The sequence below is a fragment of the Sinohyriopsis cumingii genome, unplaced genomic scaffold (genome assembly GCF_028554795.1).
Source record: "Sinohyriopsis cumingii isolate HCF-2022 unplaced genomic scaffold, ASM2855479v2 utg002482l, whole genome shotgun sequence".
Classification (NCBI taxonomy): Eukaryota; Metazoa; Mollusca; class Bivalvia; order Unionida; family Unionidae; genus Sinohyriopsis; species Sinohyriopsis cumingii.
The window spans coordinates 157,625-184,807 of NW_028316226.1; the positions used below are offsets into that span (position 1 = coordinate 157,625).

General features: G+C 34.6%; 6 non-coding genes across 6 annotated transcripts; 3 read left to right on the forward strand and 3 right to left on the reverse strand.

Annotated features, from left to right (window-relative positions):
• Positions 1–4,898: 4,898 nt before the first annotated feature.
• Trnag-gcc (transfer RNA glycine (anticodon GCC)) lies at positions 4,899–4,969 on the reverse strand. The gene has a single exon. It is a non-coding gene; the product is annotated as a tRNA-Gly (tRNA).
• Positions 4,970–6,401: 1,432 nt separating this feature from the next.
• Positions 6,402–6,473, forward strand: Trnap-ugg (transfer RNA proline (anticodon UGG)). Its single transcript has one exon. It is a non-coding gene; the product is annotated as a tRNA-Pro (tRNA).
• A 6,671-nt stretch (positions 6,474–13,144) lies between these two features.
• On the reverse strand, positions 13,145–13,215 carry Trnag-gcc (transfer RNA glycine (anticodon GCC)). Its single transcript has one exon. It is a non-coding gene; the product is annotated as a tRNA-Gly (tRNA).
• Positions 13,216–14,647: 1,432 nt separating this feature from the next.
• Trnap-ugg (transfer RNA proline (anticodon UGG)) lies at positions 14,648–14,719 on the forward strand. The gene has a single exon. It is a non-coding gene; the product is annotated as a tRNA-Pro (tRNA).
• Positions 14,720–21,441: 6,722 nt separating this feature from the next.
• On the reverse strand, positions 21,442–21,512 carry Trnag-gcc (transfer RNA glycine (anticodon GCC)). The gene has a single exon. It is a non-coding gene; the product is annotated as a tRNA-Gly (tRNA).
• A 1,432-nt stretch (positions 21,513–22,944) lies between these two features.
• Positions 22,945–23,016, forward strand: Trnap-ugg (transfer RNA proline (anticodon UGG)). The gene has a single exon. It is a non-coding gene; the product is annotated as a tRNA-Pro (tRNA).
• The last annotated feature ends 4,167 nt before the right edge of the window (positions 23,017–27,183 follow it).

The following is a 27,183-nucleotide window of genomic DNA, read 5'->3' on the forward strand; positions in this document are numbered from 1 at the left end:
ACCAGGCGGACCAGTCCTAACACTAACCTCTTAATGCTGAGCGTGAAGCGAGGCAGCTGTTAGTAGCATTTTGTAAGTCTTTGGTATGACTCGACCGGGGATCAGCAAAGAACGTAATTGGTAGGTTGTGATTTTTCTTGTTGAGAATCTTTATTCTTCTTAAAACATCAAGTCTCAGTTTACCCACTTTCTTGATTTTCTAACCTATTTCACGAAAAGCAACAAGCAAACATCATTAAATGTTGTTGATTGTTACAAATCGTGTGGGAGATATGTATTGGGAATTTGACAATGCTCCTGAACGTACGACTTATTGGAAAAGTATTTTACGTAACAATTGATGAACCTCCTTTAAAACTATTCTAGTGTCCAGATTATGTTTTAAAGTAAGTATATGATACTAGTTTAAGATGATGCGCCAAAGCATATTCACCCCTGAATTTTCAATCAAGTGTTCGGTTCGTTAGAAAGCGAAACCATACAAAAGGCATATGGTCAATTAAGTGTTTTATCGTTGCAGTTCAAAGATGAACAAGTAAGTCAAATTAGGAAAACTTTGATGTTCAAAAAAATTCACATTTACTCTGCGAATGTATGTCTGTCCATATAATCAGTAAGAATTAAGAATAAAATGTCTTCAGTTAGTTCGCTCTAAAATTGTAAGACATGTTCATGAAACTTGGTCTGTCCTTATTTCAAAATCAACAAATTTCATTTTACTCCCGTTCTCTTATTGTGTGTGTCTGAAGGTGATAAATACCGACTACCACTTGATCAATATCATAAGTAGGTAACATCTTCGGCTAGAGAGTTTATTCTGTTTCTCGGATTTTCAAATGCAACTGTTTCTGCTATAACTATGCATCACCACGGCTCCTGTTCATTCACTGGCTTCGTATGTAACTGCACGTGTTACATTTCCAATAAGTACCATGTGCTTGAAGAGGGTTTCCGTTCTTTTAAATGTTTTGAACGCAACTGATCGTGCAAAAATTGTGATAATCACCATGTCCTGGAAGAGGTCTTCTGCTCTTGCTGAGGAGTATAATGCAGTGTATGGCTTCAGACACCATGTGCGGCCAGTGATTTCTCTCCCTTTAAAGGTTTCAATTGAAATAAATAGTCGCATAATTGCGATTCGAATTCAATTGAATATATTATAATTTTCTTCCTAAGTTATGCTTTCGGTGAAAATAATATCGGTGTTTTCTCGTTGTGTATGTGACATATGTTGGGAAGTTATATTTGTAGTTGTAGATGGCTAGATGATCAACCTGTCTTGCATTTCTTTACCTTTCAGAGATCAATCTTCAGGACTTCAATCAGCCTCAGCTTTCAAAAGTTGACAACCCTATTAAGAATAAATATGCTTGATAAAGTTATATTTACAGTTATACGGTGCAACATTTTGGAATTGTTATCTTCACAGAGCTGTAACAACAATAAGTCATCTTGCAGATGCGGAACGTCGATTGAAACCAAAAAAGAACATAATTGTTAGTTTTAATTTGTAAGCTTGTAAAGAATGTAAGAAAGAAAAAAAGATCGACTTTAACCAACAAAGAACGTACTTGTTACATTTGTTTTGCAAGCTTTTAAGGAATGTAAAAGAAAAAAAGAACGTGGACTGAAACCAACATAGATCGTAATTGTTATTTTTTGTTTTGTAAAGTTGTATGGAATATAAAGGAGAAAAACTAAGAACGTCAAATGTAACTAACAAAAAACGAAATTGTTAGTTTTGTTTTGTTGAGAATATTTATTCTTCTTAAAACTTCAGGTCTCTGTTTAACCACTTGCTTGATTTTTCAACTTATTTCTCGAAATACATCGAACAAGCGTCATTAAATCTTGTTGATGTTGCAAAATCGTGTGGGAAATATGTGTTTGGAATTAACAATGCTCCTGAACCCATGCCTTACAGGAAAGGTATTTAACGTAACAATTGATGAATCTCCTTTAAATATATCCTAATGGCCCGATTATTCCCGTTTGCAAGTTTATTCTGCTGTATAATGTCAAATTTAGGAAATCTACTCCTTATTCCCTTTCTTTTTCGTTTTAATTTTAATTGATGAATGTTGGTTGTTATATCCAGTCAGGAAACTATTTTTCCTCCACATGGGTCCAAACGAGGAAACTATCCTCAATACACCTAACGTAAAAAATGGTAATTTATGGCCGTTGCACACCTTTATTTCTCCAAGTATACAGTTTTAAGAGGCTGTAAGTTTGGTCAGTTTTTTCCAGGAAATCATTTGTATCTTTAAAATATGGATAGTGTTTCTGCGCCAAAGTGTTTCGATCAAAATAAATCCGCTCGGCAACACGCTCAGTCTGTCTTGAACAATCTGAAACAATGTGCCACTTGTCCGAACTTCGCTTGGCATAGTCCAGTTCTAGACCGGTTTGTGACTTTTCAGATAAATATAACAATACCTTGGTATTGAATTCGGAATACAGCAGTCGAATTCCCTTGTGTTCAGAAATCTACCTAAACATACTTTTCCAAGACTTCGTCTGATTTCCATTTACTATTGAAAAATATCGTCTGACTTCCATGTTTTCTGCAAGTTTCCGTTTGACTTTTATTTACCTTTTCAAGATTCAATCCGAGTCCCATTTCTGTCTCACTTCAAACTGGGTTTGTAATAGGCTGATAATATTGCAAAATCATTTCATTGTAGCTCTAATTCCAAAATGTACTGATGAAAGACATTCATGGCATTACTTTTACTAGACTTCTTGATTGCCAGAGAATTGTTTTAGCATTAATTTTGCAACTCCCTATTTTATGATTTACTGAGGTTTGAGTTCTGGATAGAAACATCAGGTGTGCTTTTGTTTCGATAGGCAGAAATGCATTTCTGCACATTCTCAGGCATACAGTTCTATGAATACTGATGGAAGACTTTAAGTTGTGGCGTTGGCATACAAAACATAAGTGAGCGACAATTAGGTTACAGCAAAAAACGCTAGTACAATTTAGGACCATGCACACATTCTGAATGTAAAAGTATCCTTTCATAGACTTGGAATCAAATGAAGGCCCCCAGCGTCTATATATATATATATATATATATATATATATATATATATATATATATATATATATATATATATATATATATATATATATATATATATATATATATATATATATATATATATATATATATATATATATATATATATATATATATATATATATATATTTATATATATATTTATATATATATATCTATATATCTATATATATATATATATATATATATATATATATATATATATATATATATATATATATATATATATGGCTCTTAGATCTTTCTACAAGACACATGCAAGTAGAGAAATGGTGTTCATTTCTAAGGAGGTTGTGAATCAAATAAAATCCGTCCTGAATTAGTTTGTAAGCAAGACATTAATGGACGCAATTCGCACTATTGGTACAGTTTTCCTATCCTAAAGTTTGGTGTATTGCTTAGATAAAACCTGCAATCAACTTTGCCTAATGCATCTACTGCAAATATATTTGTTTCGTTTACTATAATATTCAACGCTGGCAGCAAGATCATGGATAATACTAAAGGTTTAGTAAAGAACATGCCAAATATCTGGTACACCAGGATTTCCTGAGGAAAAACTAATGATCTGATCTCAAATCCAAATAAAGATGTTTTCATACAAAATTAATAATCTTACTTTATAATCTACAACCATATACACAATAAGCCTTCAATATGTTATTGATAAAAAAGACATTATTCAGATAGGCCCAATCTCCTACCCGCAATTAAGGAGAAACTTCAATCACACAGTAGAAATACAGTATAGATAACAGTTTGCCTTTTAAAAAAAAAATGATTGTATGTTGTTTACACATATATGTATGTTTGCGTGCGTGCATGTTTGCGCATGAGGATATAGTTTATCTTTCAAACGGTGTAATTGTAGATATAACAGTATGTCGTACATTTATTCTTAATGACGTTGTAGAGTTTTGAAATTGCAGGCTGATTATAGTTCTATTTGTTGTCCTCTGAAATGTAATGAAACCCATGACAGGTTGATCATCTAAACATTTACATCTCCAATGATGACTTTCCTACATATGACATTGTGCAGGCATAAACTTTGAACTCTTGTGTGATTTCGAACGAGAGAGAGAGAGAGAGAGAGACAGACAGACAGACAGACAGACAGACAGAGAGAGAGAGAGTGCGAGGGAGAGAGAGGGAGATTGAGCGAGAGAGGGAGCGAGAGAGACAGAGGGAGAGACAGAGGTCAATGATCGTTTGATACAGTATTCTGTAAATAACACAAAAACATTGTGAATGGGAAGTTAGTATCATTCCTTTGAGTCTGGATTTGAAATCAGTTCAATGAAATTCGAGTCAAAGTTGGCTGGAGAAGGTCAAACGTGAAACGAGGTTTACAGACAGACATAAATGTTGAAATAAATTGAAGACATCTCTAAAAGAGTATTCTAGTGTCATAAAGTAAATGATAATAACACGTTCAGTACACTGAAATGTTCTTGTGTTAAAATAATTAAGGGCGATAGGCATCGTCATCCGGATTTAAAGATTAACCTCTAACTGAAAAATGAAGGTTATTACGCTCTTCCTACAGTTCCAATTAGAAACTCCTTATAGACAAGATAAGGATCTGTCCCATTGTAATGGAAAGCTGTTTTGCACCAACATCCATGTTTTTTTCCGGGAAGCGAGGGACACTCAGTGTGAGACATCCAAGCTTCTGATTCAAGGACTGTTCCGATTTCAGTTGTGGAGTTGGCATAAAACACAAAAGTGAGGGAAAATTAGACTAGGGCAAAAAGAGTTATTACAAATATTGGATTATGCAAACATTCTAAAATTATATATAAAAAAATTTGCATCGGCCGGGAATCGAACCCGGGCCGCCCGCGTGGCAGGCGAGCATTCTACCACTGAACCACCGATGCACATTATTCCCTTGCTTCGTAAGGGCCTATCTCCCCACCGTGTCTTTACCTTAACTGCCTAATGTCATTTATATGTCTGTGTCATCTAATTCAGTAGGCGTTGATTTATTGATTGACTGCCTATGGGGTTACAATGCATGCTGTTAGAGTAAACCGACACAACACATCTCTTTATTTGATTCTGAAACGGCGTAGATTACTTGTATTGAAGCACTTTCTAAATTGGAGACAGCCACATGATTTCTCACTTGCTAGTCTCTTCAAAGGTCTTGTCTGCTTGAATTTCATCTCACATCTATCCACAAGATGCATTTTAGTAGAAAACGGTATTCGTTTTCAAGGAGGTTGTAAATAGAACAAAGTCTATCCGGAATTGGTTTTTAAGCAAAATATTGATGGACGAATTCATAATATTTGTACAGATTTCCTATCATATCTTTAACGAAAGATGAATGTGCTGCTTAGAGAGAACCTAAAACGAACCTTGCCTAATCCACCTACTGGAATTATCTTTTTTGTTGTTGTGAAAATCAACTGTCAAATTAATGGTATGACCGTCGACTAGAATGGCAAATTTGGCTTCCATCGACATACATCAGCATGCATTCATCTTTACGCATAATCCAAGTTTCAAACGGGGACGCCGGCGAATGGAGAATGCTGTTTGATCAACGAATTGTCCAAGGGTCTATCGGCAGCAATTAATATTATGTAGATCTGAAACTCTTGATTATTATCAACAGTAAAATTCAGATGAGTTGGATTTCATTTAGAAGCATGCAAATAAAATATCATTTTAATTCTAAATATGTCTTCGTCATCGGAAATCGACTTTATCTTAAAGCATGTTAGTCTAAACAAAGTCAACTAATTACTTTTCATTTATTACCCACAACAACAATCAGCTTGATTGCATAGTTTCGGTCTTGAATTTAGAGAACCAGTCTGTGTATACAACAATGAATAATGTCATCCATAAATTACATATATTACAAAACACAATCTTCAGAGAAAACTAAGAGAGAAAAAGAAAACACTTTATAGGAACATTAAGTTCCTTCCTATCATCTGGTCTTAAATGATGCAAAGATTATTAAAATTCATTAAATTTAGTTTGATCATGGGTCATTTGCGACAGTTTTTTCTCCTTGGAAGAAGGACTTATATGTGTATGTCTCATAGATTTGGGAGATTAGCTTTGAAGCAAACTGAATAGTAAATGATATCAAAAGACTGATATTTCGAAACAATACTATTTGTGCATGAAATGTACACAAGGAAATGAAATATGTACGTTTCATCTATGATATAATCTTTTCATGTGCAAGGATCTGAGTAACAGCAGCGCACTGATATCAAGCTGTAGATAAGGTACGGCTCGTATGCAGGACAAATATAAAGGCGGATAATGGCACGATTATTTCCCGTGTGAGGCTCGTTGGTCTAGGGGTATGATTCTCGCTTTGGGTGCGAGAGGTCCCGGGTTCAAATCCCGGACGAGCCCACCATTTTGGAAATGAAAGTTAATACTCATTTTGTAGTATCCTGGTAAATGGTTGAAGCAATCTCTCGGGACAGCCATGAGTGAAATATTTCATTTTCAATTATTCGTGTAAATGCAATACTTTTGACGGATTGATTTCGGAAACGCTGGTGAATTGTCATTTCTCCAAAACTTGAAATAGGTTTTCATATAGTTAGTCAAGTACAATTAATTGGAAGTTAACTTCCCAGAACCCCATTTACGACTTCAGCTTCAGAGGATGTACGGAAATTCTTGAACAAATATAACTACTGTATGGACCAGTGGATTAGCATAGTTTTTCATTGCACTCTTATCTTCCTCTGAACAAAGTTAACCTCCACACCCATACAGAAAAAGTTTGTTTTAGACATCCTTATCAAAATGTATGCTAATAATTATTTAACTTCTGCCAGTTTTGATTGCATAGTTTCGTTCTTGAATTTAGAGAACCAGTTTATGTATACAAGAAAGACTAATCTTAACCACAATTACATATGTCAGAAAACACCATCGTCAGAGAAAACTAAGAGAAAAAAAAACACTTTATAGTGACACTAAGTTCCTTCTTATCCTATGCAATAATGATTAAAATTCATTAAAATCAGTTTTTCCTTTGGTCATTTGCGACAGTTTTTTTTGGCCTTGGAATAAGGACTTATATTTGGGTCATTATCTTCATTATTTGGACATAATATCGACAAGTAACTGGAGAAGAAAGCCTGGCGATGAATGTAAAAACAAAAGTAATTTGAAGTTATTCTGTCTTCTTGTTCTGAAGCAAATTGAATAGTTTAATGACGACGAAAGACTAAGATTTTGAAACTTTACTAGTTGTGTATGAAATGTACTCATTCTCAAAAAGGAGCATGCCCATCAAGATATATAGACAGATAAAGCTATCGGTCAATCGATAGATTGATATATAGATATTTATTTCATCATTCCAACGAAGGAAGATACCCATCAAGAGAAACAAAATACTTGAACAGGCAATAAAATAGACATATAGGCAGACAAACAGGCAGACAGGTTTACAGTGGATTGAGATTGAAACAGACATACAGTTATACATAGAGACAGACAGATAGATGCGAATGAATCTATGTACCATAAAGGTCCCGAAGAATGTTCATTAAAAGTAAATAAATTAAATGCCTTTTGGTTTCCTCTGCATTCTCTTTATACAGTTTAAACAATACATAACATAAAACAGTTTTCGCATCATATGAACTATATTTTTAACTTTACAATTTTCACTTGTTTTAACGTTAATTGCTAGGTCTGAATTAATTAGAAACATTCACCACTTACTACCATTCGATTTACACTTTTAAAAACCAGACTTGTCGATACTCGGAAGACTGGATCTCGCCCAAAATGCTCCTTATATTTTCATTTCCTTTGTAAGCTCTATTCAAAGTGTAACTTTGAAACGCATCAGGAAATTGTTGTTGCAAATCACACAAATATTCACACAAATATTCTCTTGCAAACTTTGATTCATATGCTGAACATCGATTGAAACTAACAAATAACGTAATTGTTATCTTTTGTTGTGTAAGGTTGTAAGGAATGCAAAGAAGAAAAAATAAGAACGTCGATTAAAACCAGCAAAGAACATGTGTGCGTGTGCGTGTGTGTGTGTGTGTGTGTGATTTGGATTTTTAACGTAGCTTTAATAATTTATCAGTCATATCGCTACGATGTCCGCAGTGCGACAGATTATAGTTATGTCTAGCACTGGGGCATCATGCCGCAGACATGTAGCATGATGTCCCACCCAGTCATATTATCCTGACACCAGGCGGACCAGTCCTAACACTAACCTCTTAATGCTGAGCGTGAAGCGAGGCAGCTGTTAGTAGCATTTTGTAAGTCTTTGGTATGACTCGACCGGGGATCAGCAAAGAACGTAATTGGTAGGTTGTGATTTTTCTTGTTGAGAATCTTTATTCTTCTTAAAACATCAAGTCTCAGTTTACCCACTTTCTTGATTTTCTAACCTATTTCACGAAAAGCAACAAGCAAACATCATTAAATGTTGTTGATTGTTACAAATTGTGTGGGAGATATGTATTGGGAATTTGACAATGCTCCTGAACGTACGACTTATTGGAAAAGTATTTTACGTAACAATTGATGAACCTCCTTTAAAACTATTCTAGTGTCCAGATTATGTTTTAAAGTAAGTATATGATACTAGTTTAAGATGATGCGCCAAAGCATATTCACGCCTGAATTTTCAATCAAGTGTTCGGTTCATTAGAAAGCGAAACCATACAAAAGGCATATGGTCAATTAAGTGTTTTATCGTTGCAGTTCAAAGATGAACAAGTAAGTCAAATTAGGAAAACTTTGATGTTCAAAAAAATTCACATTTACTCTGCGAATGTATGTCTGTCCATATAATCAGTAAGAATTAAGAATAAAATGTCTTCAGTTAGTTCGCTCTAAAATTGTAAGACATGTTCATGAAACTTGGTCTGTCCTTATTTCAAAATCAACAAATTTCATTTTACTCCCGTTCTCTTATTGTGTGTGTCTGAAGGTGATAAATACCGACTACCACTTGATCAATATCATAAGTAGGTAACATCTTCGGCTAGAGAGTTTATTCTGTTTCTCGGATTTTCAAATGCAACTGTTTCTGCTATAACTATGCATCACCACTGCTCCTGTTCATTCACTGGCTTCGTATGTAACTGCACGTGTTACATTTCCAATAAGTACCATGTGCTTGAAGAGGGTTTCCGTTCTTTTAAATGTTTTGAACGCAACTGATCGTGCAAAAATTGTGATAATCACCATGTCCTGGAAGAGGTCTTCTGCTCTTGCTGAGGAGTATAATGCAGTGTATGGCTTCAGACACCATGTGCGGCCAGTGATTTCTCTCCCTTTAAAGGTTTCAATTGAAATAAATAGTCGCATAATTGCGATTCGAATTCAATTGAATATATTATAATTTTCTTCCTAAGTTATGCTTTCGGTGAAAATAATATCGGTGTTTTCTCGTTGTGTATGTGACATATGTTGGGAAGTTATATTTGTAGTTGTAGATGGCTAGATGATCAACCTGTCTTGCATTTCTTTACCTTTCAGAGATCAATCTTCAGGACTTCAATCAGCCTCAGCTTTCAAAAGTTGACAACCCTATTAAGAATAAATATGCTTGATAAAGTTATATTTACAGTTACACGGTGCAACATTTTGGAATTGTTATCTTCACAGAGCTGTAACAACAATAAGTCATCTTGCAGATGCGGAACGTCGATTGAAACCAAAAAAGAACATAATTGTTAGTTTTAATTTGTAAGCTTGTAAAGAATGTAAGAAAGAAAAAAAGATCGACTTTAACCAACAAAGAACGTACTTGTTACATTTGTTTTGCAAGCTTTTAAGGAATGTAAAAGAAAAAAAGAACGTGGACTGAAACCAACATAGATCGTAATTGTTATTTTTTGTTTTGTAAAGTTGTATGGAATATAAAGGAGAAAAACTAAGAACGTCAAATGTAACTAACAAAAAACGAAATTGTTAGTTTTGTTTTGTTGAGAATATTTATTCTTCTTAAAACTTCAGGTCTCTGTTTAACCACTTGCTTGATTTTTCAACTTATTTCTCGAAATACATCGAACAAGCGTCATTAAATCTTGTTGATGTTGCAAAATCGTGTGGGAAATATGTGTTTGGAATTAACAATGCTCCTGAACCCATGCCTTACAGGAAAGGTATTTAACGTAACAATTGATGAATCTCCTTTAAATATATCCTAATGTCCCGATTATTCCCGTTTGCAAGTTTATTCTGTTGTATAATGTCAAATTTAGGAAATCTACTCCTTATTCCCTTTCTTTTTCGTTTTAATTTTAATTGATGAATGTTGGTTGTTATATCCAGTCAGGAAACTATTTTTCCTCCACATGGGTCCAAACGAGGAAACTATCCTCAATACACCTAACGTAAAAAATGGTAATTTATGGCCGTTGCACACCTTTATTTCTCCAAGTATACAGTTTTAAGAGGCTGTAAGTTTGGTCAGTTTTTTCCAGGAAATCATTTGTATCTTTAAAAGATGGATAGTGTTTCTGCGCCAAAGTGTTTCGATCAAAATAAATCCGCTAGGCAACACGCTCAGTCTGTCTTGAACAATCTGAAACAATGTGCCACTTGTCCGAACTTCGCTTGGCATAGTCCAGTTCTAGACCGGTTTGTGACTTTTCAGATAAATATAACAATACCTTGGTATTGAATTCGGAATACAGCAGTCGAATTCCCTTGTGTTCAGAAATCTACCTAAACATACTTTTCCAAGACTTCGTCTGATTTCCATTTACTATTGAAAAATATCGTCTGACTTCCATGTTTTCTGCAAGTTTCCGTCTGACTTTTATTTACCTTTTCAAGATTCAATCCGAGTCCCATTTCTGTCTCACTTCAAACTGGGTTTGTAATAGGCTGATAATATTGCAAAATCATTTCATTGTAGCTCTAATTCCAAAATGTACTGATGAAAGACATTGGTGGCATTACTTTTACTAGACTTCTTGATTGCCAGAGAATTGTTTTAGCATTAATTTTGCAACTCCCTATTTTATGATTTACTGAGGTTTGAGTTCTGGATAGAAACATCAGGTGTGCTTTTGTTTCGATAGGCAGAAATGCATTTCTGCACATTCTCAGGCATACAGTTCTATGAATGCTATGGCATGCAGTTTAATACATCCTCAATGACAAAATAATTGCTTTTGATTTTTGGATTCACGGGGCATCCATCAAACGAGGGACATTCTGTATGAGAAACCCCATCTCCTGATGGAAGACTTTAAGTTGTGGCGTTGGCATACAAAACATAAGTGAGCGACAATTAGCTTACAGCGAAAAACGATAGTACAATTTAGGACCATGCACACATTCTGAATGTAAAAGTATCCTTTCATCGACTTGGAATCAAATGAAGGCCGCCAGCGTCTGTGTATATATATATATATATATATATATATATATATATATATATATATATATATATATATATATATATATATATATATATATATATATATATATATATATATATATATATATATATATGGCTCTTAGATCTTTCTACAAGACACATGCAAGTAGAGAAATGGTGTTCATTTCTAAGGAGGTTGTGAATCAAATAAAATCCGTCCTGAATTAGTTTGTAAGCAAGACATTAATGGACGCAATTCGCACTATTGGTACAGTTTTCCTATCCTAAAGTTTGGTGTATTGCTTAGATAAAACCTGCAATCAACTTTGCCTAATGCATCTACTGCAAATATATTTGTTTCGTTTACTATAATATTCAACGCTGGCAGCAAGATCATGTATAATACTAAAGGTTTAGTAAAGAACATGCCAAATATCTGGTACACCAGGATTTCCTGTGGAAAAACTAATGATCTGATCTCAAATCCAAATAAAGATGTTTTCATACAAAATTAATAATCTTACTTTATAATCTACAACCATATACACAATAGGCCTTCAATATGTTATTGATTAAAAAGACATTATTCAGATAGGCCCAATCTCCTACCCGCAATTAAGGAGAAACTTCAATCACACAGTAGAAATACAGTATAGATAACAGTTTGCCTTTTAAAAAAAAAATGATTGTATGTTGTTTACACATATATGTATGTTTGCGTGCGTGCATGTTTGCGCATGAGGATATAGTTTATCTTTCAAACGGTGTAATTGTAGATATAACAGTATGTCGTACATTTATTCTTAATGACGTTGTAGAGTTTTGAAATTGCAGGCTGATTATAGTTCTATTTGTTGTCCTCTGAAATGTAATGAAACCCATGACAGGTTGATCATCTAAACATTTACATCTCCAATGATGACTTTCCTACATATGACATTGTGCAGGCATAAACTTTGAACTCTTGTGTGATTTCGAACGAGAGAGAGGGAGAGAGAGAGAGAGAGAGAGAGAGAGAGAGAGTGCGAGGGAGAGAGAGGGAGAGAGAGAGAGAGAGGGAGCGAGAGAGAGAGGGAGAGAGAGAGGTCAATGATCGTTTGATACAGTAATCTGTAAATAACACAAAAACATTGTGAATGGGAACTTAGTATCATTCCTTTCAGTCTGGATTTGAAATCAGTTCAATGAAATTCGAGTCAAAGTTGGCTGGAGAAGGTCAAACGTGAAACGAGGTTTACAGACAGACATAAATGTTGAAATAAATTGAAGACATCTCTAAAAGAGTATTCTAGTGTCATAAAGTAAATGATAATAACACGTTCAGTACACTGAAATGTTCTTGTGTTAAAATAATTAAGGGCGATAGGCATCGTCATCCGGATTTAAAGATTAACCTCTAACTGAAAAATGAAGGTTATTACGCTCTTCCTACAGTTCCAATTAGAAACTCCTTATAGACAAGATAAGGATCTGTCCCATTGTAATGGAAAGCTGTTTTGCACCAACATCCATCTTTTTTTCCGGGAAGCGAGGGACACTCAGTGTGAGACATCCAAGCTTCTGATTCAAGGACTGTTCCGATTTCAGTTGTGGAGTTGGCATAAAACACAAAAGTGAGCGAAAATTAGACTAGGGCAAAAAGAGTTATTACAAATATTGGATTATGCAAACATTCTAAAATTATATAAAAAAAATTTGCATCGGCCGGGAATCGAACCCGGGCCGCCCGCGTGGCAGGCGAGCATTCTACCACTGAACCACCGATGCACATTATTCCCTTGCTTCGTAAGGGCCTATCTCCCCACCGTGTCTTTACCTTAACTGCCTAATGTCATTTACATGTCTGTGTCATCTAATTCAGTAGGCGTTGATTTATTGATTGACTGCCTATGGGGTTACAATGCATGCTGTTAGAATTAACCGACACAACACATCTCTTTATTTGATTCTGAAACGGCGTAGATTACTTGGATTGAAGCACTTTCTAAATTGGAGACAGCCACATGATTTCTCACTTGCTAGTCTCTTCAAAGGTCTTGTCTGCTTGAATTTCATCTCACATCTATCCACAAGATGCATTTTAGTAGAAAACGGTATTCGTTTTCAAGGAGGTTGTAAATAGAACAAAGTCTATCCGGAATTGGTTTTTAAGCAAAATATTGATGGACGAATTCATAATATTTGTACAGATTTCCTATCATATCTTTAACGAAAGATGAATGTGCTGCTTAGAGAGAACCTAAAACGAACCTTGCCTAATCCACCTACTGGAATTATCTTTTTTGTTGTTGTGAAAATCAACTGTCAAATTAATGGTATGACCGTCGACTAGAATGGCAAATTTGGCTTCCATCGACATACATCAGCATGCATTCATCTTTATGCATAATGCAAGTGTCAAACGGGGACGCCGGCGAATGGAGAATGCTGTTTGATCAACGAATTGTCCAAGGGTCTATCGGCAGCAATTAATATTATGTAGATCTGAAACTCTTGATTATTATCAACAGTAAAATTCAGATGAGTTGGATTTCATTTAGAAGCATGCAAATAAAATATCATTTTAATTCTAAATATGTCTTCGTCATCGGAAATCGACTTTATCTTAAAGCATGTTAGTCTAAACAAAGTCAACTAATTACTTTTCATTTATTACCCACAACAACAATCAGCTTGATTGCATAGTTTCGGTCTTGAATTTAGAGAACCAGTCTGTGTATACAACAATGAATAATGTCATCCATAAATTACATATATTACAAAACACAATCTTCAGAGAAAACTAAGAGAGAAAAAGAAAACACTTTATAGGAACATTAAGTTCCTTCCTATCATCTGGTCTTAAATGATGCAAAGATTATTAAAATTCATTAAATTTAGTTTGATCATGGGTCATTTGCGACAGTTTTTTCTCCTTGGAAGAAGGACTTATATGTGTATGTCTCATAGATTTGGGAGATTAGCTTTGAAGCAAACTGAATAGTAAATGATATCAAAAGACTGATATTTCGAAACAATACTATTTGTGCATGAAATGTACACAAGGAAATGAAATATGTACGTTTCATCTATGATATAATCTTTTCATGTGCAAGGATCTGAGTAACAGCAGCGCACTGATATCAAGCTGTAGATAAGGTACGGCTCGTATGCAGGACAAATATAAAGGCGGATAATGGCACGATTATTTCCCATGTGAGGCTCGTTGGTCTAGGGGTATGATTCTCGCTTTGGGTGCGAGAGGTCCCGGGTTCAAATCCCGGACGAGCCCACCATTTTGGAAATGAAAGTTAATACTCATTTTGTAGTATCCTGGTAAATGGTTGAAGCAATCTCTCGGGACAGCCATGAGTGAAATATTTCATTTTCAATTATTCGTGTAAATGCAATACTTTTGACGGATTGATTTCGGAAACGCTGGTGAATTGTCATTTCTCCAAAACTTGAAATAGGTTTTCATATAGTTAGTCAAGTACAATTAATTGGAAGTTAACTTCCCAGAACCCCATTTACGACTTCAGCTTCAGAGGATGTACTGAAATTCTTGAACAAATATAACTACTGTATGGACCAGTGGATTAGCATAGTTTTTCATTGCACTCTTATCTTCCTCTGAACAAAGTTAACCTCCACACCCATACAGAAAAAGTTTGTTTTAGACATCCTTATCAAAATGTATGCTAATAATTATTTAACTTCTGCCAGTTTTGATTGCATAGTTTCATTCTTGAATTTAGGGAACCAGTTTATGTATACAAGAAAGACTAATCTTAACCACAATTACATATGTCAGAAAACACCATCGTCAAAGAAAACTAAGAGAAAAAAAAACACTTTATAGTGACACTAAGTTCCTTCTTTTCTTATGCAATAATGATTAAAATTCATTAAAATCAGTTTTTCCTTTGGTCATTTGCGACAGTTTTTTTTTGGCCTTGGAATAAGGACTTATATTTGGGTCATTATCTTCATTATTTGGACATAATATCGACAAGTAACTGGAGAAGAAAGCCTGGCGATGAATGTAAAAACAAAAGTAATTTGAAGTTATTCTGTCTTCTTGTTCTGAAGCAAATTGAATAGTTTAATGATGACGAAAGACTAAGATTTTGAAACTTTACTAGTTGTGTATGAAATGTACTCATTCTCAAAAAGGAGCATGCCCATCAAGATATATAGACAGATAAAGCTATCGGTCAATCGATAGATTGATATATAGATATATATTTCATCATTCCAACGAAGGAAGATACCCATCAAGAGAATCAAAATACTTGAACAGGCAATACAATAGACATATAGGCAGACAAACAGGCAGACAGGTTTACAGTGGATTGAGATTGAAACAGACATACAGTTATACATAGAGACAGACAGATAGATGCGAATGAATCTATGTACCATAAAGGTCCCGAAGAATGTTCATTAAAAGTAAATAAATTAAATGCCTTTTGGTTTCCTCTGCATTCTCTTTATACAGTTTAAACAATACATAACATAAAACAGTTTTCGCATCATATGAATTATATTTTCAACTTTACAATTTTCACTTGTTTTAACGTTAATTGCTAGGTCTGAATTAATTAGAAACATTCACCACTTACTACCATTCGATTTACACTTTTAAAAACCAGGCTTGTCGATACTCGGAAGACTGGATCTCGCCCAAAATGCTCCTTATATTTTCATTTCCTTTGTAAGCTCTATTCAAAGTGTAACTTTGAAACGCATCAGGAAATTGTTGTTGCAAATCACACAAATATTCACACAAATATTCTCTTGCAAACTTTGATTCATATGCTGAACATCGATTGAAACTAACAAATAACGTAATTGTTATCTTTTGTTGTGTAAGGTTGTAAGGAATGCAAAGAAGAAAAAATAAGAACGTCGATTAAAACCAGCAAAGAACATGTGTGCGTGTGCGTGTGTGTGTGTGTGTGTGTGATATGGATTTTTAACGTAGCTTTAATAATTTATCAGTCATATCGCTACGATGTCCGCAGTGCGACAGATTATAGTTACGTCTAGCACTGGGGCATCATGCCGCAGATATGTAGCATGATGTCCCACCCAGTCATATTATCCTGACACCAGGCGGACCAGTCCTAACACTAACCTCTTAATGCTGAGCGTGAAGCGAGGCAGCTGTTAGTAGCATTTTGTAAGTCTTTGGTATGACTCGACCGGGGATCAGCAAAGAACGTAATTGGTAGGTTGTGATTTTTCTTGTTGAGAATCTTTATTCTTCTTAAAACATCAAGTCTCAGTTTACCCACTTTCTTGATTTTCTAACCTATTTCACGAAAAGCAACAAGCAAACATCATTAAATGTTGTTGATTGTTACAAATCGTGTGGGAGATATGTATTGGGAATTTGACAATGCTCCTGAACGTACGACTTATTGGAAAAGTATTTTACGTAACAATTGATGAACCTCCTTTAAAACTATTCTAGTGTCCAGATTATGTTTTAAAGTAAGTATATGATACTAGTTTAAGATGATGCGCCAAAGCATATTCACCCCTGAATTTTCAATCAAGTGTTCGGTTCGTTAGAAAGCGAAACCATACAAAAGGCATATGGTCAATTAAGTGTTTTATCGTTGCAGTTCAAAGATGAACAAGTAAGTCAAATTAGGAAAACTTTGATGTTCAAAAAAATTCACATTTACTCTGCGAATGTATGTCTGTCCATATAATCAGTAAGAATTAAGAATAAAATGTCTTCAGTTAGTTCGCTCTAAAATTGTAAGACATGTTCATGAAACTTGGTCTGTCCTTATTTCAAAATCAACAAATTTCATTTTACTCCCGTTCTCTTATTGTGTGTGTCTGAAGGTGATAAATACCGACTACCACTTGATCAATATCATAAGTAGGTAACATCTTCGGCTAGAGAGTTTATTCTGTTTCTCGGATTTTCAAATGCAACTGTTTCTGCTATAACTATGCATCACCACGGCTCCTGTTCATTCACTGGCTTCGTATGTAACTGCACGTGTTACATTTCCAATAAGTACCATGTGCTTGAAGAGGGTTTCCGTTCTTTTAAATGTTTTGAACGCAACTGATCGTGCAAAAATTGTGATAATCACCATGTCCTGGAAGAGGTCTTCTGCTCTTGCTGAGGAGTATAATGCAGTGTATGGCTTCAGACACCATGTGCGGCCAGTGATTTCTCTCCCTTTAAAGGTTTCAATTGAAATAAATAGTCGCATAATTGCGATTCGAATTCAATTGAATATATTATAATTTTCTTCCTAAGTTATGCTTTCGGTGAAAATAATATCGGTGTTTTCTCGTTGTGTATGTGACATATGTTGGGAAGTTATATTTGTAGTTGTAGATGGCTAGATGATCAACCTGTCTTGCATTTCTTTACCTTTCAGAGATCAATCTTCAGGACTTCAATCAGCCTCAGCTTTCAAAAGTTGACAACCCTATTAAGAATAAATATGCTTGATAAAGTTATATTTACAGTTATACGGTGCAACATTTTGGAATTGTTATCTTCACAGAGCTGTAACAACAATAAGTCATCTTGCAGATGCGGAACGTCGATTGAAACCAAAAAAGAACATAATTGTTAGTTTTAATTTGTAAGCTTGTAAAGAATGTAAGAAAGAAAAAAAGATCGACTTTAACCAACAAAGAACGTACTTGTTACATTTGTTTTGCAAGCTTTTAAGGAATGTAAAAGAAAAAAAGAACGTGGACTGAAACCAACATAGATCGTAATTGTTATTTTTTGTTTTGTAAAGTTGTATGGAATATAAAGGAGAAAAACTAAGAACGTCAAATGTAACTAACAAAAAACGAAATTGTTAGTTTTGTTTTGTTGAGAATATTTATTCTTCTTAAAACTTCAGGTCTCTGTTTAACCACTTGCTTGATTTTTCAACTTATTTCTCGAAATACATCGAACAAGCGTCATTAAATCTTGTTGATGTTGCAAAATCGTGTGGGAAATATGTGTTTGGAATTAACAATGCTCCTGAACCCATGCCTTACAGGAAAGGTATTTAACGTAACAATTGATGAATCTCCTTTAAATATATCCTAATGGCCCGATTATTCCCGTTTGCAAGTTTATTCTGTTGTATAATGTCAAATTTAGGAAATCTACTCCTTATTCCCTTTCTTTTTCGTTTTAATTTTAATTGATGAATGTTGGTTGTTATATCCAGTCAGGAAACTATTTTTCCTCCACATGGGTCCAAACGAGGAAACTATCCTCAATACACCTAACGTAAAAAATGGTAATTTATGGCCGTTGCACACCTTTATTTCTCCAAGTATACAGTTTTAAGAGGCTGTAAGTTTGGTCAGTTTTTTCCAGGAAATCATTTGTATCTTTAAAATATGGATAGTGTTTCTGCGCCAAAGTGTTTCGATCAAAATAAATCCGCTCGGCAACACGCTCAGTCTGTCTTGAACAATCTGAAACAATGTGCCACTTGTCCGAACTTCGCTTGGCATAGTCCAGTTCTAGACCGGTTTGTGACTTTTCAGATAAATATAACAATACCTTGGTATTGAATTCGGAATACAGCAGTCGAATTCCCTTGTGTTCAGAAATCTACCTAAACATACTTTTCCAAGACTTCGTCTGATTTCCATTTACTATTGAAAAATATCGTCTGACTTCCATGTTTTCTGCAAGTTTCCGTCTGACTTTTATTTACCTTTTCAAGATTCAATCCGAGTCCCATTTCTGTCTCACTTCAAACTGGGTTTGTAATAGGCTGATAATATTGCAAAATCATTTCATTGTAGCTCTAATTCCAAAATGTACTGATGAAAGACATTGGTGGCATTACTTTTACTAGACTTCTTGATTGCCAGAGAATTGTTTTAGCATTAATTTTGCAACTCCCTATTTTATGATTTACTGAGGTTTGAGTTCTGGATAGAAACATCAGGTGTGCTTTTGTTTCGATAGGCAGAAATGCATTTCTGCACATTCTCAGGCATACAGTTCTATGAATGCTATGGCATGCAGTTTAATACATCCTCAATGACAAAATAATTGCTTTTGATTTTTGGATTCACGGGGCATCCATCAAACGAGGGACATTCTGTATGAGAAACCCCATCTCCTGATGGAAGACTTTAAGTTGTGGCGTTGGCATACAAAACATAAGTGAGCGACAATTAGGTTACAGCGAAAAACGATAGTACAATTTAGGACCATGCACACATTCTGAATGTAAAAGTATCCTTTCATCGACTTGGAATCAAATGAAGGCCCCCAGCGTCTATATATATATATATATATATATATATATATATATATATATATATATATATATATATATATATATATATACATATATATATATATATATATATATATATATATATATATATATATATATATATATATATATATATATATATATATATATATATATATATATATATATATATATGGCTCTTAGATCTTTCTACAAGACACATGCAAGTAGAGAAATGGTGTTCATTTCTAAGGAGGTTGTGAATCAAATAAAATCCGTCCTGAATTAGTTTGTAAGCAAGACATTAATGGACGCAATTCGCACTATTGGTACAGTTTTCCTCTCCTAAAGTTTGGTGTATTGCTTAGATAAAACCTGCAATCAACTTTGCCTAATGCATCTACTGCAAATATATTTGTTTCGTTTACTATAATATTCAACGCTGGCAGCAAGATCATGTATAATACTAAAGGTTTAGTAAAGAACATGCCAAATATCTGGTACACCAGGATTTCCTGAGGAAAAACTAATGATCTGATCTCAAATCCAAATAAAGATGTTTTCATACAAAATTAATAATCTTACTTTATAATCTACAACCATATACACAATAGGCCTTCAATATGTTATTGATTAAAAAGACATTATTCAGATAGGCCCAATCTCCTACCCGCAATTAAGGAGAAACTTCAATCACACAGTAGAAATACAGTATAGATAACAGTTTGCCTTTTTAAAAAAAAATGATTGTATGTTGTTTACACATATATGTATGTTTGCGTGCGTGCATGTTTGCGCATGAGGATATAGTTTATCTTTCAAACGGTGTAATTGTAGATATAACAGTATGTCGTACATTTATTCTTAATGACGTTGTAGAGTTTTGAAATTGCAGGCTGATTATAGTTCTATTTGTTGTCCTCTGAAATGTAATGAAACCCATGACAGGTTGATCATCTAAACATTTACATCTCCAATGATGACTTTCCTACATATGACATTGTGCAGGCATAAACTTTGAACTCTTGTGTGATTTCGAACGAGAGAGAGAGAGAGAGAGAGAGAGAGAGAGAGAGAGAGTGCGAGGGAGAGAGAGGGAGAGAGAGAGAGAGAGGGAGCGAGAGAGAGAGGGAGAGAGAGAGGTCAATGATCGTTTGATACAGTAATCTGTAAATAACACAAAAACATTGTGAATGGGAACTTAGTATCATTCCTTTCAGTCTGGATTTGAAATCAGTTCAATGAAATTCGAGTCAAAGTTGGCTGGAGAAGGTCAAACGTGAAACGAGGTTTACAGACAGACATAAATGTTGAAATAAATTGAAGACATCTCTAAAAGAGTATTCTAGTGTCATAAAGTAAATGATAATAACACGTTCAGTACACTGAAATGTTCTTGTGTTAAAATAATTAAGGGCGATAGGCATCGTCATCCGGATTTAAAGATTAACCTCTAACTGAAAAATGAAGGTTATTACGCTCTTCCTACAGTTCCAATTAGAAACTCCTTATAGACAAGATAAGGATCTGTCCCATTGTAATGGAAAGCTGTTTTGCACCAACATCCATCTTTTTTTCCGGGAAGCGAGGGACACTCAGTGTGAGACATCCAAGCTTCTGATTCAAGGACTGTTCCGATTTCAGTTGTGGAGTTGGCATAAAACACAAAAGTGAGCAAAAATTAGACTAGGGCAAAAAGAGTTATTACAAATATTGGATTATGCAAACATTCTAAAATTATATTAAAAAAATTTGCATCGGCCGGGAATCGAACCCGGGCCGCCCGCGTGGCAGGCGAGCATTCTACCACTGAACCACCGATGCACATTATTCCCTTGCTTCGTAAGGGCCTATCTCCCCACCGTGTCTTTACCTTAACTGCCTAATGTCATTTACATGTCTGTGTCATCTAATTGAGTTGGCGTTGATTTATTGATTGACTGCCTATAGGGTTACAATGCATGCTGTTAGAATTAACCGACACAACACATCTCTTTATTTGATTCTGAAACGGCGTAGATTACTTGGATTGAAGCACTTTCTAAATTGGAGACAGCCACATGATTTCTCACTTGCTAGTCTCTTCAAAGGTCTTGTCTGCTTGAATTTCATCTCACATCTATCCACAAGATGCATTTTAGTAGAAAACGGTATTCGTTTTCAAGGAGGTTGTAAATAGAACAAAGTCTATCCGGAATTGGTTTTTAAGCAAAATATTGATGGACGAATTCATAATATTTGTACAGATTTCCTATCATATCTTTAACGAAAGATGAATGTGCTGCTTAGAGAGAACCTAAAACGAACCTTGCCTAATCCACCTACTGGAATTATCTTTTTTGTTGTTGTGAAAATCAACTGTCAAATTAATGGTATGACCGTCGACTAGAATGGCAAATTTGGCTTCCATCGACATACATCAGCATGCATTCATCTTTATGCATAATGCAAGTGTCAAACGGGGACGCCGGCGAATGGAGAATGCTGTTTGATCAACGAATTGTCCAAGGGTCTATCGGCAGCAATTAATATTATGTAGATCTGAAACTCTTGATTATTATCAACAGTAAAATTCAGATGAGTTGGATTTCATTTAGAAGCATGCAAATAAAATATCATTTTAATTCTAAATATGTCTTCGTCATCGGAAATCGACTTTATCTTAAAGCATGTTAGTCTAAACAAAGTCAACTAATTACTTTTCATTTATTACCCACAACAACAATCAGCTTGATTGCATAGTTTCGGTCTTGAATTTAGAGAACCAGTCTGTGTATACAACAATGAATAATGTCATCCATAAATTACATATATTACAAAACACAATCTTCAGAGAAAACTAAGAGAGAAAAAGAAAACACTTTATAGGAACATTAAGTTCCTTCCTATCATCTGGTCTTAAATGATGCAAAGATTATTAAAATTCATTAAATTTAGTTTGATCATGGGTCATTTGCGACAGTTTTTTCTCCTTGGAAGAAGGACTTATATGTGTATGTCTCATAGATTTGGGAGATTAGCTTTGAAGCAAACTGAATAGTAAATGATATCAAAAGACTGATATTTCGAAACAATACTATTTGTGCATGAAATGTACACAAGGAAATGAAATATGTACGTTTCATCTATGATATAATCTTTTCATGTGCAAGGATCTGAGTAACAGCAGCGCACTGATATCAAGCTGTAGATAAGGTACGGCTCGTATGCAGGACAAATATAAAGGCGGATAATGGCACGATTATTTCCCATGTGAGGCTCGTTGGTCTAGGGGTATGATTCTCGCTTTGGGTGCGAGAGGTCCCGGGTTCAAATCCCGGACGAGCCCACCATTTTGGAAATGAAAGTGAATACTCATTTTGTAGTATCCTGGTAAATGGTTGAAGCAATCTCTCGGGACAGCCATGAGTGAAATATTTCATTTTCAATTATTCGTGTAAATGCAATACTTTTGACGGATTGATTTCGGAAACGCTGGTGAATTGTCATTTCTCCAAAACTTGAAATAGGTTTTCATATAGTTAGTCAAGTACAATTAATTGGAAGTTAACTTCCCAGAACCCCATTTACGACTTCAGCTTCAGAGGATGTACGGAAATTCTTGAACAAATATAACTACTGTATGGACCAGTGGATTAGCATAGTTTTTCATTGCACTCTTATCTTCCTCTGAACAAAGTTAACCTCCACACCCATACAGAAAAAGTTTGTTTTAGACATCCTTATCAAAATGTATGCTAATAATTATTTAACTTCTGCCAGTTTTGATTGCATAGTTTCATTCTTGAATTTAGGGAACCAGTTTATGTATACAAGAAAGATTAATCTTAACCACAATTACATATGTCAGAAAACACCATCGTCAAAGAAAACTAAGAGAAAAAAAAACACTTTATAGTGACACTAAGTTCCTTCTTTTCTTATGCAATAATGATTAAAATTCATTAAAATCAGTTTTTCCTTTGGTCATTTGCGACAGTTTTTTTTTGGCCTTGGAATAAGGACTTATATTTGGGTCATTATCTTCATTATTTGGACATAATATCGACAAGTAACTGGAGAAGAAAGCCTGGCGATGAATGTAAAAACAAAAGTAATTTGAAGTTATTCTGTCTTCTTGTTCTGAAGCAAATTGAATAGTTTAATGATGACGAAAGAGTAAGATTTTGAAACTTTACTAGTTGTGTATGAAATGTACTCATTCTCAAAAAGGAGCATGCCCATCAAGATATATAGACAGATAAAGCTATCGGTCAATCGATAGATTGATATATAGATATATATTTCATCATTCCAACGAAGGAAGATACCCATCAAGAGAATCAAAATACTTGAACAGGCAATACAATAGACATATAGGCAGACAAACAGGCAGACAGGTTTACAGTGGATTGAGATTGAAACAGACATACAGTTATACATAGAGACAGACAGATAGATGCGAATGAATCTATGTACCATAAAGGTCCCGAAGAATGTTCATTAAAAGTAAATAAATTAAATGCCTTTTGGTTTCCTCTGCATTCTCTTTATACAGTTTAAACAATACATAACATAAAACAGTTTTCGCATCATATGAATTATATTTTCAACTTTACAATTTTCACTTGTTTTAACGTTAATTGCTAGGTCTGAATTAATTAGAAACATTCACCACTTACTACCATTCGATTTACACTTTTAAAAACCAGGCTTCTCGATACTCGGAAGACTGGATCTCGCCCAAAATGCTCCTTATCTTTTCATTTCCTTTGTAAGCTCTATTCAAAGTGTAACTTTGAAACGCATCAGGAAATTGTTGTTGCAAATCACACAAATATTCACACAAATATTCTCTTGCAAACTTTGATTCATATGCTGAACATCGATTGAAACTAACAAATAACGTAATTGTTATCTTTTGTTGTGTAAGGTTGTAAGGAATGCAAAGAAGAAAAAATAAGAACGTCGATTAAAACCAGCAAAGAACATGTGTGCGTGTGCGTGTGTGTGTGTGTGTGTGTGATTTGGATTTTTAACGTAGCTTTAATAATTTATCAGTCATATCGCTACGATGTCCGCAGTGCGACAGATTATAGTTATGTCTAGCACTGGGGCATCATGCCGCAGACATGTAGCATGATGTCCCACCCAGTCATATTATCCTGACACCAGGCGGACCAGTCCTAACACTAACCTCTTAATGCTGAGCGTGAAGCGAGGCAGCTGTTAGTAGCATTTTGTAAGTCTTTGGTATGACTCGACCGGGGATCAGCAAAGAACGTAATTGGTAGGTTGTGATTTTTCTTGTTGAGAATCTTTATTCTTCTTAAAACATCAAGTCTCAGTTTACCCACTTTCTTGATTTTCTAACCTATTTCACGAAAAGCAACAAGCAAACATCATTAAATGTTGTTGATTGTTACAAATCGTGTGGGAGATATGTATTGGGAATTTGACAATGCTCCTGAACGTACGACTTATTGGAAAAGTATTTTACGTAACAATTGATGAACCTCCTTTAAAACTATTCTAGTGTCCAGATTATGTTTTAAAGTAAGTATATGATACTAGTTTAAGATGATGCGCCAAAGCATATTCACCCCTGAATTTTCAATCAAGTGTTCGGTTCGTTAGAAAGCGAAACCATACAAAAGGCATATGGTCAATTAAGTGTTTTATCGTTGCAGTTCAAAGATGAACAAGTAAGTCAAATTAGGAAAACTTTGATGTTCAAAAAAATTCACATTTACTCTGCGAATGTATGTCTGTCCATATAATCAGTAAGAATTAAGAATAAAATGTCTTCAGTTAGTTCGCTCTAAAATTGTAAGACATGTTCATGAAACTTGGTCTGTCCTTATTTCAAAATCAACAAATTTCATTTTACTCCCGTTCTCTTATTGTGTGTGTCTGAAGGTGATAAATACCGACTACCACTTGATCAATATCATAAGTAGGTAACATCTTCGGCTAGAGAGTTTATTCTGTTTCTCGGATTTTCAAATGCAACTGTTTCTGCTATAACTATGCATCACCACGGCTCCTGTTCATTCACTGGCTTCGTATGTAACTGCACGTGTTACATTTCCAATAAGTACCATGTGCTTGAAGAGGGTTTCCGTTCTTTTAAATGTTTTGAACGCAACTGATCGTGCAAAAATTGTGATAATCACCATGTCCTGGAAGAGGTCTTCTGCTCTTGCTGAGGAGTATAATGCAGTGTATGGCTTCAGACACCATGTGCGGCCAGTGATTTCTCTCCCTTTAAAGGTTTCAATTGAAATAAATAGTCGCATAATTGCGATTCGAATTCAATTGAATATATTATAATTTTCTTCCTAAGTTATGCTTTCGGTGAAAATAATATCGGTGTTTTCTCGTTGTGTATGTGACATATGTTGGGAAGTTATATTTGTAGTTGTAGATGGCTAGATGATCAACCTGTCTTGCATTTCTTTACCTTTCAGAGATCAATCTTCAGGACTTCAATCAGCCTCAGCTTTCAAAAGTTGACAACCCTATTAAGAATAAATATGCTTGATAAAGTTATATTTACAGTTATACGGTGCAACATTTTGGAATTGTTATCTTCACAGAGCTGTAACAACAATAAGTCATCTTGCAGATGCGGAACGTCGATTGAAACCAAAAAAGAACATAATTGTTAGTTTTAATTTGTAAGCTTGTAAAGAATGTAAGAAAGAAAAAAAGATCGACTTTAACCAACAAAGAACGTACTTGTTACATTTGTTTTGCAAGCTTTTAAGGAATGTAAAAGGAAAAAAGAACGTGGACTGAAACCAACATAGATCGTAATTGTTGTTTTTTCTTTTGTAAAGTTGTATGGAATATAAAGGAGAAAAACTAAGAAAGTCGAATGTAACTAACAAAAAACGAAATTGTTAGTTTTGTTTTGTTGAGAATATTTATTCTTCTTAAAACTTCAGGTCTCTGTTTAACCACTTGCTTGATTTTTCAACTTATTTCTCGAAATACATCGAACAAGCGTCATTAAATCTTGTTGATGTTGCAAAATCGTGTGGGAAATATGTGTTTGGAATTAACAATGCTCCTGAACCCATGCCTTACAGGAAAGGTATTTAACGTAACAATTGATGAATCTCCTTTAAATATATCCTAATGGCCCGATTATTCCCGTTTGCAAGTTTATTCTGTTGTATAATGTCAAATTTAGGAAATCTACTCCTTATTCCCTTTCTTTTTCGTTTTAATTTTAATTGATGAATGATGGTTGTTATATCCAGTCAGGAAACTATTTTTCCTCCACATGGGTCCAAACGAGGAAACTATCCTCAATACACCTAACGTACAAAACTGGTAATTTATGGCCGTTGCACACTTTTCTTTCTCCAAGTATACAGTTTTAAGAGGCTGTAAGTTTGGTCAGTTTTTTCCAGGAAATCATTTGTATCTTTAAAAGATGGATAGTGTTTCTGCGTCATAGTGTTTCGATTAAAATAAATCCGCTCGGCAACACGCTCAGTTTGTCTTG